This window comes from Odocoileus virginianus, chromosome 7 (genome assembly GCF_023699985.2).
Source record: "Odocoileus virginianus isolate 20LAN1187 ecotype Illinois chromosome 7, Ovbor_1.2, whole genome shotgun sequence".
In the NCBI taxonomy this organism is placed as follows: domain Eukaryota; kingdom Metazoa; phylum Chordata; class Mammalia; order Artiodactyla; family Cervidae; genus Odocoileus; species Odocoileus virginianus.
In genome coordinates, this window is record NC_069680.1 from 4,489,929 (window position 1) to 4,509,355 (window position 19,427).

Genomic DNA, 19,427 nt, shown 5'->3' on the forward strand with positions numbered 1-19,427 from the left:
GCTACAGTCCATGGGGTTGCAAAGAGTTGGACACGACTGAGAGACTTCAGTTCACTTTAAGGGTATCTCTTCTTTTAGAAATGTCTCCTGCACCTGAACGATCTGTGTTTGATAAAGTTATTGAAAGACCTCACATCTCATTTTAAATTCTGTCTCTGTGACAAACTGTGTGAAATGTCACAAGGGGTGGGAGTTGTATTCTGTGACGGATAGTTAACTTACTAAGCCGCAGGCAAAATGCTGCTTCTTGTATGCTGACTTTGGACCAAATGCCACAGGCCTTAATTGCAGGTTCCAAGCAGTTGAGATTCTATACTAGGATGGCTGGAGGCAGGGCCTTCCCCTTTTCTGGACCCAGGTTTCCCCTCCCCCACCCTGGCCTACCCAGCCTGCTGCACCCAAGCCACAGAGAGCTCACAAAGCCCAAGTGTCTGCTATGCTGACTCATGCGGCTCTCCTACGGCCAGGCCAGGACTGTCCAGAAGGGCCCAAAGGGGGCCCTCTCATTTTGGCCATCTCCCATAGGAGCAGTGTACAGCCAGGGCCGGGCCAGGCTTTAGAACTTTGTGACCGACCTGAGAAAAACGAAAATGAAAGGGCAGACTGCACAGTCAGAGAATTCTGAACAGCAGTGAGGATTCACCCTTCAGTCTTTTTCTTTGCTTATTTCATATCCATATGTTTTAAGTAAAACTCACATACCATAAAGTTAGCCATTTTAAAGTGAACAATAAAAAAAAAAAAAGTGAACAATAGGGTGACATCTTAGTCCATACGGAACACTGTGCAACCCCTACTTCTATACAGTTCTGAAACCTTTCCTTCACCCCAAAAGAAGACTTGGTATTTGTTCCACATTTGTTCCTCATGCCTGCCCATGGCAACCTCCAGTCTGCTTTCTGTCTCTATGGGTCTACCTATTCAGGATATTTCATGCAAATAGAATCCTACAAGATTTGACCTTCTGTCCACACAGACCTTCTGTGTCTGGCTTCCTCCTCTCAGCATAGTGCTTTTGAGGGTCACCCACACTGTAGTATGTATCAGTACTTCATTCCTTTTTAACACCGAATAATATACCATTGTATAAATATACCACAATTGCTTTCTCTATTCCTCTGTTTCCACCTTTTGACTATTATGAATCCTGTTGCTATGAACACTTGTGTGTAAGAAATTGAGTATGTGCGTGCTCACTCACGTCTGACTGCTGCGACCCCATGGACCATAGTCCGCCAGGCTCCTCTGCCCATGGGATTTTTCAGGCAAGAGTACTGGAGTGGGTTGCCATTTCCTCCTCCAGGGGCTCTTCCCAACCCAGGGATCAAACCCACATCTCCTGCTTGGCAGGAGGATTCTTTACCACTGAATCACCTGAGAAGCCCCAAATAATTGAGTCCGGTCTTCAATTTATTTGGGTTTATACCTAGGAGAGGAATGGCTAGACTGTATGGCAATCCTACATTTAACTCTTTCCAGAACCACCAAACTGTTTTCCACAGCAGCTGCACCATTTATGTTTCTACAAGCAAGGCTCATATCACACATATTCTTTTATTTTTTTCACCCTTTATACTTAACAATGTACCCATTTGTTCCTTTCCTGCTCCCTACTTGCAAGAAAGCAGGGGTAGAGGATGGGAGAAGCTGCACCTCTAGTAGAAAGATGATCCCCCCATAAACTGGAGCCCCTCTGGCCTTATGCTTTGCTTCTGCTCTTGCCTCTTCAACGAACAGGATTCCGTGACCAGGAACAGAGGAGGGCAGGCTTCCATCTCCCTGTGACACACCCACCACAGCCATTTATGTTATCCCATAAAACGACCGTCCCAGGGCCCTCCAACACTTCCCTGCTCACACAGAATATTCCATTAAACTGTCTTAGACAGCCAAAACTGAGAACAGAAAGGAAGCAGCTCCGTGTGGAAGCTGACAACCTTGGCTCAGCTCTGCAGGCGAGTGTTTTAACTCTCAGCTCAAGCTTAAGATCTCCGAAGACACAACCCCGGGCCTTGTGCTGCCCAGCCCCCCTGCTAAAGGGCCTGCCTGTCTGAGCTTGTCTGGACCTGGCTGGGAGCAGACAAGAATGGAGAGGAAGAGCTTCCCTCTCCACCCCCTCTCACCGGGTTACTGCCGGTCACAGAGCTATTTACATTTACAACAGCCCAATAGCGCCTGATCAGGCGGGAGCCAATCAGCAGCCCCCAAGCTTGTCTGACTCCGTCTGCGCCAATCAGGAGGTGCTATCCTTATAGCCTCTCTTTCTTTGAATCACACAGGTCGTTTGTCGCCTGTTTTGGGGAGGGGAGCCTGATTCAGAGTTCAGGCTCTCCCTAGACCTCAGTTTGCCATTCACTGGAATGGGGAAAATACTGAAACAACACTCAGCTGGGGAGACAGCTGCACATAGAATTCTAGGAGAGTGTTATAAACGAATGGAGAATACTGTCTTCCTTCCTAGCATAGATTCTGTGCTTCTCTGCTGCGAAAAATTGTATAGAGAGAGTTTCTCCTCCCTCACTGCCAGCCCCTCCCTGACTCAGGATTATCAATATGGGCTCTTAATCCATGATTGCCTTGCAGGCGGTGCGACGTTGCTGACCATAACAGGCCAGTAGGCAGAACTAATTTTTTTCCTCACCAGCAATAGTGCAAACACCTGTCAGTAAAAGGCAAAGAGCAAAGGATCAGCAAAACAGGCTAAAGACTGGATAGTCACAGGGTAGAGCAGAAGCAAGAACGTGTTTGGGAGCGATCAGGGCTGATGTAACCGGAACATGCAGGACTTGGAGTGCAACGTGGAGAGAGGCCTTGAAAGCCCGCCCGGAGCGGTTAAACATGATTCCATGAGTGATACAGAGCCCCGGGGAGCCACCAGTTATTTTCAAGCAGGAGAAGAAAATAATTTCCTTTCTTCCAAAAGTTATCTCTGAAATGGAAACAACACACACACACACACACACACACACACACACACAGACAAAAGTTATCTCTGATGATTCAGAAAGTTAACATAAAGAGCAGATCGAGGAAGGATCAGATTAGGGCTGGAAGATCAGCTAGGAAGTCATGAGACCTAAATATTAGGATAGTAATGGCCAAATAGAAAGGACGGCCCCGGGTTGAGAGGTCTTTTGGAGTCAAATCGATAGCACTTAATTGATTGGATGCTTCCCAGGTAGCGCTAGTGGTAAATAATGATCCTGCCAAGGCAGGAGACAGAAGAGACACGGCGTTGATCCTTGGGTTGGGAGGATCCCCTGGATGAGGGCATGGCAACTCACTCCAGTATTCTTGCCTTTAGAATCCCATTGGACAGAGGAACCTGGTGGGCTACAGTCCATGGGGTCATAAAGAATTGGACACGACTGAAGCAGCTTAGCACGCATGAGAGATGACACGGGAGAGTAGTCAGAAATGATTTTGAGGTTTCACTCCTGTGTGACTGGAAGGGAAGCACCTGTGCTAACTGAAATAGGTAGTTTAAAAAAGAAAGAGAGGAAGCAGGTTTTGAAAAGAGAATAGTTCAATTTTTAATATGTGGAGTTGAAATTACAAGAACACCTATGTGGAAAAAATACCTAGTCGACTGTAGGGAATAGGGATCTTAGTGCTGAAAAGAGAAATAAAAATGAGCTCCAAGGGATTTATACTGAAACTAGGAAGAAAACTGATCACCTGGGAAGGGACTGCACAGTAAGCAGATTCAGCAACAGAATCTTGGGAAATTCTGACACTTAACAGAAAGAAAGAGGACACAGAGTTAGCAAAACCTAGGCTACAAGTATGAGATTGAGGAAAAACAAGCAAGCAAACTAGAACAGCATGTGATAAGTAAAATAATAATTCCAGGAAGAGGGAGCAGGACATGGCAAAAAACAGATATCTGACAAAAGGACATTGGTTAAATAAATTATGAAATATTCATTTAATGGACTACTATGCAGAAATTAAGATTATCTCATAAAATTATTGCCATCAGAAGATGTTTAATAAATCTAGTTAAGAGAAGCATCCATTTTAAAAAATAGTATGTACAAAATTATTTTTAAAAATTACATATATGACTGCAAATGGGCATGAGGGAAATTTTAGGGGGAGGGAACTGTTCTATATGCTGACTGAGGCAGTATTAACACAGCTGTATACAATTGCCAAACATCCTCAAACCATAATGCCTTAGAAAAGGAGAAGTGGCTGTCGATGGTGTCTATTTCATAGAGTTATTCTGGGAATTAAGTGGCATGGTGCCTGGAACATAAGAAGGGCTCGGTCAGTGGTGAAGGAAAAGGTAATGGTGAAGAAGGAAAAACTTTTTCCTCTTCCCTTTCTAGTTTGTCTGTTGTTCTAAGAATTAAGTTGACATGAGACAGATTAACAAGAGATAATAAAATTCAATTGCTTACATATAGGGGCCCTATAAGAAAACTGAGATCCAAGGACAGCTGTTACAGGTCTTGGGAGAAGTAAGCCACTCCTCACCGGATTTGTCCCACCTCTTGTATGGGGTGTGATAATGGATGAGCTTACCTCTTTGATTCCACCTAATTCTTAAAAAATATTTAACTTTAAAAAAAGTCTTTATTGAATTTATTATAGTATTGTTTCTGTTTTTATGCTTTGTTTTTTTGGCTGTGAGGCATGTGGGATCTTAGCTCCCCAACCAGAGATTGAACCCTCATTCCCTGAATTGAAAGGTGAAGTCTTAACTACTAGACCTGCAGGGAAGTCCCAGGTTCCACCTAATTTTAAGATTCTATGATTTTAAGTACATGAAAGCCCTTTCTCAAGGTGATAGAAGTTAAACTTTGTTGTTTTCAGTCTGTGGAATGGATGTCCACCTTGCCTCTTCTGATTGTCTAAGCAGTATCCCATCTCTTTATGGTTTTAAGCACATCTATTTAAATTACCTTTATGACCTGGAATAGAGGAGCTTAAAATGGTCATGTCTGGCTAATAACAACTAACTGCATTTCAAAGTAGGCCTGTGGTAGAAATTTTATTATTATTGTGTTTTATTGAAGTATAGTTGATTTACAATATTACATTAGTTTCAGGTAGACTGAACTGAACTGAACTGATACAGCATAGTGATTCAGTATGTTTTTGTTTTTTTTTTTTTTACAGATTATACTCCATTAAAAGTTATCATAAGATAATGGCTGTAATTCCCTGTGCTATACAATATATCCCTGTTTCTCTATTTTATATACAGTAGTTGATATCTCTTAACTCCATACCCCTAATTTTCCACTCTCCCTTTCCCTATCCCCTTTGGAAACCACTAGTTTGTTTTCTGTGAGTCTGTTTCTGTTTTGCATATACATTCATTTGTGTTATTTTTTATTTATTTGTGTTATTTAGATTGCACATAAGTGATATCATACAGTATTTGTCTTTCTCTTAAGACAAGTATTAAGACAAGCAAATAAGTATTTGCTTATTTTACTAAGCATAATATTCTCTAGGTCCATCTAGGTTGCTGCAGATGGCAAAATTTCATTTTTTCTTAATGTATGAGTAAAGTTCCATTGTGGGATTTCCCAGATGGCTCAGTGGTAAAGAATCTGCCTGCCAATGCAGGAGACACAGGAGACAAGAGTTCCATCCCTGGGTTGGGAAGAACCCCTGGAGAAAGGAATGGCAACTCATTCCAGTATTCTTGACTGGAAAATCCCATGGACAGAGGAGCCTCACAGGGTCACAGAGAGCTGGACATGACTGAGCACACACACACACACACACACAATTCCATTGTGTGTGTGTGTGTGTGTGTGTGTGTGTAACTGTATGCCCCATCTTCTTCATCCACCTGTTGAGGGGCATTTGGGTTGCTTCCATATCTTGGCTGTTGTAAATAGTGCTGCTATGAACATTCAGGTGCATGTATTTGATTATTTGGCTTTAATATGGGTACACATTATATTTTATTATCTGTATCACTCATTTTGGCATTCTGCAGTATAATGGAGAAACTATTAGATGAGGAGTTAATAGGTCCTAGTTTCAAGTGAAACTAAATGCATGACTTTGAGAGAGGCATTAAATGCAGGAGCTTTCAACATGTGATCCATAAACACCTGGAGATCCCCCAAGAAGTTTTCAGGGATCTTTGAGACCACAATGAACTTCATAATATTAAACCTTTGTTTGTCTTTTTTCACCATCATGTTGACATTTGTACCAAGTAATGTAAACTTTTTGCACCTTGATAGGAATAAAGGCAGCAGAATCAAATTATACTAGTAGTCATTGTATTTCTCACTGTCACTCACTTGGAGGGAGTTTAAAAGTGTTCACTTAAAAGTGTTCTTGATTAGGAAATAAAACTTATTAATTATATTAAATCTTGACAGTTGAGAACATATCTTTTAAAAATTCTATGCCAAAAACAGGATGTATACATAGAGCACTTCTGCTAACTATCACAAAATGATGATACAATCTTAAGAAAAAGCAATACTGTAAACATTTGAGTTGTAAGTTAAATTAAGCACTTTTTTCTTTTTTCTAATCACTTTTTTCATATCAGATCTTTTTTTTTTTTCATTTATTTTTATTAGTTGGAAGCTAATTTCTTTACAATATTGTAGTGGGTTTTGTCATACATTGACATGAATCAGCCATGGGATCATTTTTACTTAAAGGAATGACTGACAGCAAACTATAGACATTCAGACAGATGTTATTTTGAACATTAGTGATTGTTTTCATTAGTGAAATCTAGAAAACAACTGCCATTATATGTTCTCATGATAAAATTTGAGCTTTAAAGGAAAAGTTAGAAGTTAGGAAAACTTGCGTGTGGCATTGTGTTGGACAACTTCCCCCAAATTACAGACTTCTATGATGAAATCAGTGGTATTATTAATGATGGTGATGTTTTAACATTGTAGAATAAAATGTGTCAACATTTTGGAAGATTTGCATAACTTTGTGATCCAGTGTTTTCAAAATGAACAAAGAGCCTTACAAAATCATGCATGGATAAAAGCTGCATTCGAAATGCAAGAGAGATCAATGGATTCTAATAAAAACAAAAAGTTCATTGATGTGGTTTCATATTCTGCACTGCAACTAACCTTTAAGTTGGTTGTTATTTTTCCATAAAAATTTGTTACGTTATCTGTTTATGTTAACATGTAATAGGTTACTTTTGACTAGACGGACCTTTGTTGACAAAGTAATGTCTCTGCTTTTTAATATGCTGTTTAGGTTGGTCATAACTTTTCTTCCAAGGAGCAAGTGTCTTTTAATTTCATGGGTGCAGTCACCATCTGCAGTGATTTTGGAGCCCCCCAAAATAAAGTCTGTCACTGTTTCCATTGTTTCCTCATCTATTTGCCATGAAATGATGGGACTGGATGCCATGATCTTAGTTTTCTGAATGTTGAGTTTTAAGCCAACTTTTTCACTCTCCTGTCACAAAGAGTCAGACACGACTGAGCAACTGAACTGAACTGAACAGGTTACTACTTAGAGGTTATTGATAGGTTGTTGTTTAGTCACTCAGTTGTGTCTAGCTCTTTGCAACCCAATGGACTGTAGCCCATTAGGCTCCTCTAGTAGAGAATCCATGGGATTCTCCAGGCAAAAATACTGAAGTGGGTTACTGTGCCCTTGTCCAGAGGATCTTCTCAACCCAGGGATCTAACCTGTGTCTCCTGAATTGGCAGGCAGATTCTTACCCCTGAGCCACCAGGGAAGCCCTAATGATAGGTTATGTGGGTTTATTATATAAAGCCCATATAAACAAACCCTCTTCAGAGTCCTCTATTTTTTTTAATAACAGCTCTATTGAGATATAATTCACATACCATAAAATTCACCTATTTAAAGTGTACAGTTCAATGGTGTTTAGTATATTCACAGGATTGTGTAACCATCATCACAATCAATTTTAGCAAATCCTCACTAAACATTTATTAGCAAACTGATTAATATAGCATAAACAATCTTGCCTATGTTCTCAGGGAGGCAGAAAGAAAAGTTACTTTTTTGGAAGTCACTGCCCCATCCCCAGCCACTTTTTGCTGACAACTTGCTAAACTTGCAATTAGACTCATAGCCTTTTTTTTTCCACCTGAAGTGTTAAGCAAAATCTTCCACACGCTGTTTATAAAATTAATATTTTGAATATAAGCATGGTAAATTTCATTTTTTTAATCTTAACTTTGCAACCTGTTGGTTTTTTGAATTCCCCAATTCATTCTTCTATTATATTAAATATCTCTCCCAGCTTTGCTTATTTGAAAATAGGATAAGTATGCCTTCTCTGTCACAGATAAGAGGGTTGTCTAGGTCAGACCCAAGGACAGTGTGAAATGTTTTGAACTAATCTAAAATGAGAGATTCTTCTCCCCTGAGTACCATGCAATGAACAGATAAGCTCACCTGACCTACCAGGGTCACTTGACTGTGTCCTCCAAAAAGTTCTCTTATTTATATCATGGGCCAGCCTTAGAACCAGAGCCAGTAAATAGCCAGTGAAAGGGAAAGAAAAAATATTCTAGAATTTGGTAGCTTAAGGATAATGTTCTCTGCAAAAATAAGCAAAGCTAATAGGGCTTCTGCCTTTTATCCCTGGTGAGGGCAACACAGTAAGATGAAAGGGTAACAGAAATAGTCTGTTACCGGAGTGTTAACAACTTGACAAGTGTCTGTGTCTGCTAAAAGGAGATGTACCCTGAGGCCATCCCTGTCTCTAAAGAAGGAGAATCTAAAGGAAGAAGGAGTAGAAGGTCCATTTACAATCAAGGGTTTTGGAATCAAGATATTCAGTGAAATATAAGGAAGAGGAAATACATTAGGAGAGACCATCTGAGCCTCTGAGATTTGTAACGTCAGTGGAAAGGCTTTAAATTGTCCCCAGAGAAGTTATCTACTGATAATGGACTAAAGGTGACCCAGGGCTCCTACCAAGATCCCAGAAGGGCAGATCCCAGACTCAACTAGTGTTTCCCTTTCCTCTGTCAGAACTTTGGTTTTGTTGAGGTGGTGGAGATACTGGGGAGAGGCTGGTGATTTATGAGATAAGACAGGGTTTGATAATACCAATATTGGAGGGGTGGGGAATGTTGCAATGGGCTCTGTTCACTTGAAAACTCTTTTGTAGTTTATTTGAATTTTGTTTTTATTTTAGACCTAAGTTATACATGTACATAAAAGAGTCAAATAGTTTTATAAGTCTTGTTTTGAAAACAGCAGTATACCATCCACCTCTCCTCATCATTTTCTGCTCCACAGAAGTAACTATTTTCAACTCTTTTCTATTGAATTTATCAATATTGCTTCTGTTTTTTTTTTATGTTTTGGTGTTTTGGCTGCAAAGCAGGTGGGATCTTAGCTCCCCAACCAGGGATCGAACCCTCATCCCCTGCAATGGAAGGCAAATTTTAACCAGTGGACTGCCAGGAAAGTCCCTATTTTCAACTCTTTTTAGCTGACTCTTTTGGCATTTACTTCTGTATCTCTAAATGACACACTTGTGTGGCTATCTGTTGGTATATAGATTTCATATAGATTATTTATTGACTTCCCTCCACGAAAGATGAGACTCCCACCTTCATTATCATTATCACCACCACCACCACATTCACACGGGCTGAGCAGGCTTCACCTTCTCTGTCCTCTCCAAATGGCTGTGTTCTGATATTTGGTTAAAACAATATTCAGTGTTTATATTGCTATGACCATGTAAACATTGCTCCCATATAAGCCATGTGATATACCCATGATTTCTTTCTTGCACAACTTTTTGTTTTCTCTGGCCCTCATGATGACGTCTTTTTCATTTAGTTTTCTATGTACTTAATCATCAATTCAACCCAAACTCCCCATTAATTGTCTACATCTCTTCTCAATAAATTTGGTCATGTTAGGTATTCTCTCAGTTTCATCTTCTTGAAGAAATCTCCCCTGGAGCCGTCTCATCTGATCCAACCTAGACTGGTTACTCTTTAAGCTGTTGCAGAGTTCTTGTTCTGGGAATTCTCTTTGGCGGTGTCGTAGAGATTCCCTTTTCTTCTTTTCTAGGTTGGATTTCCCTGCTCCTGCAGCCTGTGTGACTCTTTTTCTTGGTTTCTTCTTTTTCTGAAGAAACCCATTCTTTGTTAATCTCATGAAAAAGAGTGTTCTTAAGATAGTTCCTTTGTCCTTAGTTTTCCAAAATTTCATGATGCTGTGCCTTGGTCTGGATCCATTTTCATTCAACATCAAGGACTTTGGTGGACTCTTCAATCTAGAAATCCTTGTCATTCAATTCTGATAAATTTTTTGATTATTTCCTCCTCATCCACTCTTTATTCTCTCACTCTAGAGTCTCCAGAATTGATCCTTTATTAGGAAAAAAAAATTTCTCTTTTATTTTCCATGTCTTTTTCTTTTGCTTGATTCTCTAGGAGGTTTCTTCAACTTCACCCTACAAACTTCTATTGCATTTTTTAAAGATCTTATGATACTTTAATTTCTAAATGCTCTTTTGGAGTTTTCCTTTTTATTGCCTCTTGTCTTGTTCTATGGATGCAATATTTTCATTTATTCCTTTAAAAATATTAATGATAATGTGAGGGAATATTTTCTTTCTCTTTGCATAGTCTCTTGTCCTCCAAGTTTTTTCTTTTTCCTGTTTTTTGTTTGGGCAGATATATTTCCACATATAACTGATGATCCTTAGTTCTCTGTCTACATACAAGAGTAGGGCATCAAAGAGCCAATCAGAGGCTCTGAGCATGTGTTAGACACATTTGATTTCCATTGGACATAAGCAGATCTCTGTGTTTCTGACTGGATTCTTTCTTTGAGTCATCCTTAATATCATAGGTTTTTCCTTTTAGGCTATCAGCCTCTACAAAGAAGACCCCTTCAATTTCCTGCCTGAGTAGTTCAGCTTGGCTGCCAGCATTTAGAAGCTGAAAGAGCAAAGAGGCTGACCTTCAATATAAATATTCTACTGAGCATGGGAATATTTTGTATAATATTGTGTGGTTTCTGTCTCCTGAATGGACCCAGATTGATAATAATAACTCTTCCTTTCCCCATTAAGAGACCCTTGGTTTTACCCTGTCCAGTGAATAAACCTCCAGTGTTATGTGTTGAGTTGAGGTACCACCAAATCTTGAATCTTAGTGGCTTCTTCAGTGTAAATCACAATGCTTCTTGGTTCTCCCCCACTGCTGGCTTAAGCTTTAGCTTTCTAGGTTCTACTAAGACAGTGATCATTTTTTCATTTGTTTTCCAGCTTCTGAACTCTTATTGTGGTCTCATCTCCCATTCTTTATGTCCTTGTGAAGTTATGCCTCCTTTACTATTATTTTACTAGGGTTTCGGGAGGGAGCAAATGCATGTATTCAAAATGTCTTCCTTATCTGGAAACTTTCCTGTAGTCTCTCAGACCCTATTTATCCCACATAGATTCATGGAGTGCCTCATACTGCCTAAGCACTCAGGACACATCAGTGAACAAAACAGAATATCCTTGTACTTATAGAATTTACATTTGTGTGCTTGTATGTATATGTGTATGTGTGTGTGTAAGGAGAGATAATAAAAATAAAACCTAAATACATAGAATATATATTAGGTATTATATAGGTAAGGTAGAAAGTGCAACAGGAGGGGAGAGTATGGAGAAAAGGGAACCCTCCTACACTGTTGGTAGGAATCTAAACTGGTATAGTCACTATGGAGGGCAGTATGGAGGGCCCTTAAAAAAACGAAAAACAGTTTACTATATGATCCAGAAATTCTCCTTGTGGGCATATATCTGGAAAAGACAAAAACTGATTCAAACAAATACCTGCACCCCAATGTTCATAGCAACACTATTTACAATAGCTGAAACATGGAAGCAATGTAAGTGTTCATTGACAGATGAATAGGATAAAGAAAATGTGATATGCATATACCATGGAATATTACTCAGCCATAGAAAAGAATTAAAACCTGCCATTTGCAGCAATATGAATAGACCCAGAGATTATCATACTAAAAACAAAGTAATTCAAATATATGATATGACTTATATGTGGAATCTAAACAAATGATACAAATGAACTTATTTTTAAAACAAATTAGACTCAGACATAGAAAACAAACTGGTGGTAACCAAAGGAGAAAGGAAGAGAGGGATAAATTAGGAGAATGGGATTAATAGATATACACCACTATACAGAAAATAGATAAACAACAAGGACCTACTATATAATGCAGGGGACTATATTCAATATCTTGTAATAATCTATAATGGAAAAGAATTTGTAGAGCACATATAAATATGAACCACTTTCCTGTATACCTCAAACTAACACAATACTGTAGATCAACTAAACTTTGATTTAAAGAAAGTGCAGCAAGAATCAGTAGTAATTGGCAGGGGGGAAGGTTGCAGTATTTATTAATAATAAAATGATCAATGTAGGTCTTATCAAGAAAGTAAAATTTGAGCAAAGACTTGAAGGAATTGGAATCATAAATATGTATATTCCTTGTTGGATGGGTTTCCACATATTTTCCACAAGTTTAGCCTCTGTTTATCCTTAGCTTAAAGGGAGACCAAAGTCTTCTCTTTATTTTGCACCCTCACTACGCTTGGCTTTTAACTCTTCAGGGAACCCAACCTCACTAGCTGCCTACATGCCTGGAGAGATATTTGAACTTAGGGGCTAACCAGCCATATTCTTTTGGGTAAAACACAATTCCTGAATCTCAGTTTTTCCATTTGTATGTGGGAATGATGGTGAGTCACTGGGCCTCATTCTCTACCTGGAAGCTAGTACCCATTTCTTCTAAGGTTAGTAAAATAAACAATAAAAATCATGTGATGAGCATGACGTCTTTGATGATAAGAGAGACACAACCAACATTTTTTTTTTTTTTTTTTGGCAGGGAGAAAATACTGAACTTATCTTGGACTTTAGATTTCCTAGGGGCTTCCCTGATAGCTCAGTTGGTAAAGAATCCACCTGCAATGCAGGAGACCCCAGTTCGATTCCTGGGTCAGGAAAATCCACTGGAGGACGGATAGCCTACCCACTCCAGTATTCTTGGGCTCCCCTTGTGGCTCAGCTGGTAAAGAATCCACCTGCAATGCAGACCTGGGTTCAATTCCTGGGATGGGAAGATCCCCTGGAGAAGGGAAAGGCTATTAGCTCCGGCATTCTGGCCTGGAGAATTCCATGGACTGTATAGTCCATGGGGTCACAAAGAGTTGGACACGACAGAGCAACTCTCACTTCACTTAGATTTACTCTGGGGTATACTGAAGTAAGCTGGTTTGACCCTACCAATCCCACTCAGCCACCCCTCAAGCTCCCACTGACAGTTTTGCAGGCTGACTTCATGATCAATTGGCCAAGCAATATTCTTCCATTCAGGGTCACAATCAAAGGAACCAACTTTGAGTGCTTACAAGCCCAGTACTATGCTGGTTCTTTGTTGATACTCACAACAGACTGATGAGACATAAGTTTCTAGCCCTAATTTCAAATAAGGAAACTGAGTGGTAGAGTTTTTGAAATGTGAGCAAATTAATAAGAAAATAAAAACCTCATTTTATTTAGTAGGTATATTAGTATGGGTTCTTCAGAGAAAGAACCAAAGAGACTTTTACCTCCCCATCTCCCCATCTATTGACTGATGAACAAATGGATAAGTTTACTATAAGGAATTGTTTCACATGATGATGGAGGCTGAGAAGCCAAAACCTGCAGAAGTTACTATCTATGCAAGCTAGACACCTGAAGAGTGGGTGGTATAGTGCCAATGTTCCATAAAACATTCTGAACTGCAACTCCAAGAGGCTGTCTTCTCAGGCTGTTGTGAGTGTCAACAGGTGAAGCACCAGTATGCTATTCACCCATGTTGACATATTTGTAGTCATTATGTATTATGTATGATTAATATTTCCTGACAGCTCAGTGGTAAAGAATCTACCTGCCAATTCAGGAGACACGGGTTCTATCCATGGTTCAGGAAGACCCCCTGGAGAAGGAAATGGCAACCCACTCCAGTATTCTTTTTTTTTTTTCCCCAGTATTCTTGCCTGGGAAATCCTATAGACAGAGGAACCTGGTGGGCTACAGTCCATGGGGTTGCAAAGAGTCAGACACAACTAAGTGACTATACAACAAGTGACTAATATTAATATAATATATCCAACATAGATGTAATATTATAGCTACTCATCATTGATAAATCTATAGTTATTCATCCATTCTCATGCTGATGGACATTGAGCTTGTTACCAACTTTTTTCTATGAATATTCTACATCTGTCTCCTTGTAAACATGAGCACGACTTACTCTAGAATTGGAAGTTTGGGGTCACAAGATTTGGGTCACTAGCATCTTTGACTTTATTCAGTTGAGTTCAGTTGCTCAATTGTGTCCAACTCTTTGTGATCCCTGGACTACAGCACGCCAGGCTTCCCTGTCCATCACCAACATCCAGAGCTTGCTCAAACTCATGTCCATCAAGTCAGTGATACCATCAAACCATCTCATCCTCTATCGTCCCCTTCTCCTCCTGCCTTCAATCTCTCCCAGCATCAGGTTCTTTTCCAAGGAGTCAGTTCTTCATATCAGGTAGCCAAAATATTGGAGCTTCAGCTTCCAATGAATATTTAGGACTGATTTCCCTTAGGATTGACTGGTTTGATCTCCTTGAAGTTCAAGGGACTCTCAAGACTCTTCTCCAAAGCATCAATTCTTTGGCACTCAGTTTTCTTCACAATCCAACTCTCACATCCATACATGACTACTGGAAACACCATAGTTTTGACTAGATAGACCTTTGTTGGCAGAGTGATGCCTTTGCTTTTTAATATGCTGTCTAGGTTGGTCATAGCTTTTCTTCCAAGGGGAAGGCGTCTTTTAATTTCATGACTACAGTCACTATCTGCAGTGATTTTGGAGCCCCCCCAAATAAAGTCTGTCACCGTTTCCATTGTTTCCCCATCTATTTCCCATGAAGTGATGGGACCAGATGCCATGATCTTAGTTTTTTGAATGTTGAGTTTTAAGCCAACTTTTTCACTTTCCTCTTTCGCTTTCATCAGGAGGCTCTTTAGTTCCTCTTTGCTTTCTGCCATAAGGGTGGTGCCATCTGCATATCTGAGGTTATTAGTATTTCTCCCAGCAATCTTGATTCCAGCTTGTGCTTCATCCAGCCCAGCGTTCCTCATGATGTACTCTGCATATAAGTTAAATAAGCAGGGTGACAATATACAGCCTTGACGTACTATTTTCCCAATTTGGAACCAGTCTGTTGACTTTATTAGATATTAATAAATTTTCCCCCCAAATGGTTGTATCAATTTACAGTCTCACTAGCACAGAAGAGTTTCTACTGTTTCATTTACTCACCAACACTTGATAGTTTCAGACCTACTTTTCAACATAATCTTGTAGCTTTAATTCCCACTGCTCTCCTTCATTAATCTTTGATTTCAGCTAAATTCTAGTACACACTGATGCCTGAATATATACTGTAATGTATATATTTCTTTCTTTCTTTCTCCCTCAATATTTATTGAGTAAGTACACTATGCCAGAGGCCCAACTAAATATTAGGAAAAAAATATGAAAAGACATAGCTCCTGTCCTAAAAGACTTTGTACTTCCCTGGAGGGACAAGACCTGCAAATAGGATTTAGAATATAATTGTTATGATGAAAGTCTGTATAAATTACAGTACACAATAAGGCAGAAGCAGCACTCAAATGTTCCTCCATTTGGGGCAGGGAAAGAAAGGGGAGTAGGGAGAGATGGTCAGCAGAGCCTTCCCAGGGAAATAGTTTGACCATGTTTTCACTCTGGAAGATCTTGTCCTTTTCATGACCAGCTCCAAGGCCAACTTCACACAAAACATCCCAATCACCCAAGGGAAATACTTTGCATTTTCCTTACAGGCAGCATTATACCATCTTATATTGTTGTAGATATCTGTATATGTGTGCCTTACCTCTTCTGCTGCTGCTAAGTCACTTCAGTCGTGTCCGACTCTGTGTGATTCCATAGACGGCAGCCCACCAGGCACCCCCGTCCCTGGGATTCTCCAGGCAAGAACACTAGAGTGGGTTGCCATTTCCTCCTCCAATGTGTGAAAGTGAAAAGTGAAAGTGAAGTCGCTCAGTCGTGTCCAACTCTTAGCGACCTCCTGGACTGCAGCCTACCAGGCTCCTCCATCCATGGGATTTTCCAGGCAAGAGTACTGGAGTGGGATGCCATTGCCTTACCTCTTCTACTAAATAATAAGTTCATTTGTGGGAGGTGTTTCTGTCTTAGACATCTTACTGTCTCCCACCCAGCCTGGAAGATTACTGACATACACTGTAAATTCAGTCAATGGTGCTGAATGAAAGATGAATACAAAATAGAAGGGGTTAAATCATTTGGCTTCCTTTCTTTCAAATGCTTTACTTTTGAAACATTTTAACTAATTACTAAATCAGACTGATTTGGGGCTATTATCCAAGTAATAGGAAGACTTTTAAAAAATCCTTTATAAACATTTATTTTTAAATTTAATTAATTAATTTAAAAAATCTTTTTCAAAGTCAGTTGCCCAATTCCTTTGGTGCAAAAAAAAAGTATTATGTAACCTTATAAAATCTGGCCAATCAAAATGACTTTCTCTAGTCTTGTTTCCTGCTTCCTTAATAAACTCTACATTCTCATTTCAAAAGATCTTGCCAACATTAGTTCATTATCACTGTACCCATCAGCAGAATGAAAAATGTTGGTATATTTTTTGGTATAGCAATGGAGAAATGAAGTCGAAGCAATTTAGGACTTGGAAGCTACTGGCTTTTATACTCTCTATGGAATGTCTTCCTCTTTCTCTTGCAACCTGAGTTCCCACCCCATACTGAAACTGACAGTTTGATTTTGTTGCAGGATTTTGTGAGAAATGTATACTAGCTATTAACTAACAAACCTATATGAAAAAATTTTCATAACTTTTTATACATACTCACTTAAGTGAAAGTGTAGTTGTTCAGTAGTGTCCAACTTGTTGCGACCCCATGGACTGTAGCTGACCAGGTTCCTCTGTCCGTGGGATTCTCTAGGCAAGAGTCCTGGAGTGGATTGCCATTCCCTTCTCCAGTGGATCTTCCCAACTCAGGGATTGAATCTTGGTCTCCTACATTCCAGACAGATTCTTTACCATGTGAGCTACAAGGGAAGGCACCCACTTAAGGACATTATCTATACAGATGAAAACAGAAAGTTTCATAAACTTCAGTTCAGTTCAGTCGCTCAGTCGTGTCCAACTCTTTGTGATCCCATAAACCACAGCAGGCCAAGCCTCCCTGTCCATCACCAACTCCTGGAGTTTACTCAAACTCATGTCCATTGAGTCAGTGATGCTACCCAACCATCTCATCTTCTGTCATCCCCTTCTCCTCCTGCCTTCAATCTTTCCCAGCATCAGCATCTTTTCTAAGGAGTCAGTTCTTCGCATCAGGTAGCCAAAGTATTGCAGTTTCAGCTTCCAATGAATATTTAGGACTGATTTCCTTTAGGATTGACTGGTTTGATCTCCTTGCAGTCCAAGAGACTCTCAACAGTCTTCTCCAAAGCATCAATTCTACAGTGCTCACCTTTCTTTATAGTCCAACTCTCACATCCATACATGACTATTGGAAAAACCATAGCTTTGACTAGACAGACCTTTGTTGGCAAAGTAATGTCTCTGCTTTTAAATATGCTGTCTAGGTTGGTCATAGCTTTTCTTTCAAGGAGCAAGCATCTTTTAATCTCATGGCTGCAATCACCATCTGCAGTGATTTTGGAGCCCCCCAAAATAAAGTCTGGCACTGTTTCCATTGTTTCCCATCTATTTGCCATGAACTGATGGGACCAAGCTGAAGTTGAATGGCTCTATGAAGACCTACAAGACCTTTTAGAACTACCACCCAAAAAAGATGTTCCTTTTCATTATAGGGGACTGGAATGCAAAAGTAGGAATTCAAGAAACACCTGGAGTAACAGGCACATTTGGCCTTGGAGTACAGAATGAAGCAGGACAAAGGCTAATAGAATTTTGCCAAGAGGACACACTGGTCATAGCAAACACCCTCTTACAACAACACAAGAGAAGACTCTACACATGGACATCACCAGATGGCCAACACCGAAATCAGTTTGATTGTATTCTTTGTAGCCAAAGATGGAGAAACTCTATACAGTCAGCAAAAATAAGACCAGGAGCTGACTGTGGCTCAGATCATGAACTTCTTTTTTTTTAGATCATGAACTTCTTATTGCCAAACTCAGACTTAAATTGAAGAAAGTGGGGAAAACCACTAGACCATTCAGGCATGACTTAATCAAATCCCTTATGATTATACAATGGAAGTGAGAAATAGATCTAAGGGACTAGATCTGATAGGTATAGTGCCTGATGAACTACAGACGGAGGTTCGTGACATTTACAGGAGACAGGAATCAAGACCATCCCCAAGAAAAAGAAATGCAAAAATGCACAATGGCTGTCTGAGGAGGCCTTACAAATAGCTGTGAAAAGAAGAGAAGCAAAAAGCAAAGGAGAAAAGGAAAGATATACCCATTTGAATGCAGAGTTCCAAAGAATAGCAAGGAGAGATAAGAAAGCCTTCCTCAGTGATCAGTGCAAAGAAATAGACAAAAACAATAGAATGGGAAAGACTAGAGATCTCTTCAAGAAAATTAGAGATACCAAGGGAACATTTCATGCAAAGATGGGCTCAATAAAGGACAGAAATGGTATGGACCTACAGAAGCAAAAGATATTAAGAAGAGATGGCAAGAATACACAGAAGAACCATACAAAAAAGATCTTCATGACCCAGATAATCATGATGGTGTGATCACTCACCTAGAGCCAGATAGCCTGAAATGAGAAGTCAAGTGGGCCTTAGGAACATCACTATGAACAAAGCTAGTGGAGGCGATGGAATTCCAGTTGAGCTATTTCAAATCCTGAAAGACGATGTTGTGAAAGTGCTGCATTCAATATGCCAGCAAATTTGGAAAACTCAGCAGTGGCCACAGGACTGGAAAAGATCAGTTTTCATTCCAATCCCAAAGAAGGCAATGCCAAAGAATGCTCAAACTATCACACAATTGCACTCATCTCACACACTAGTAAAGTAATGCTGAAAATTCTCCAAGCCAGCCTTCAGCAATACGTAAACTGTGAACTTCCAGATGTTCAAGTTGGTTTTAGAAAAAGCAGAGGAACAAGAAATCAAATTGCCAACATCCACTGAATTACTGAAAAAGCAAGAGTTCCAGAAAAACATCTATTTCTGCTTTATTGGCTGTGCCAAAGCCTTTGACTGTGTGGATCACAATATACTGTGGAAAATTCTGAAAGAGATGGGAAACCTGACCACCTGACCTGCCTCTTGAGAAACCTGTATACAGGTCAGGAAGCAACAGTT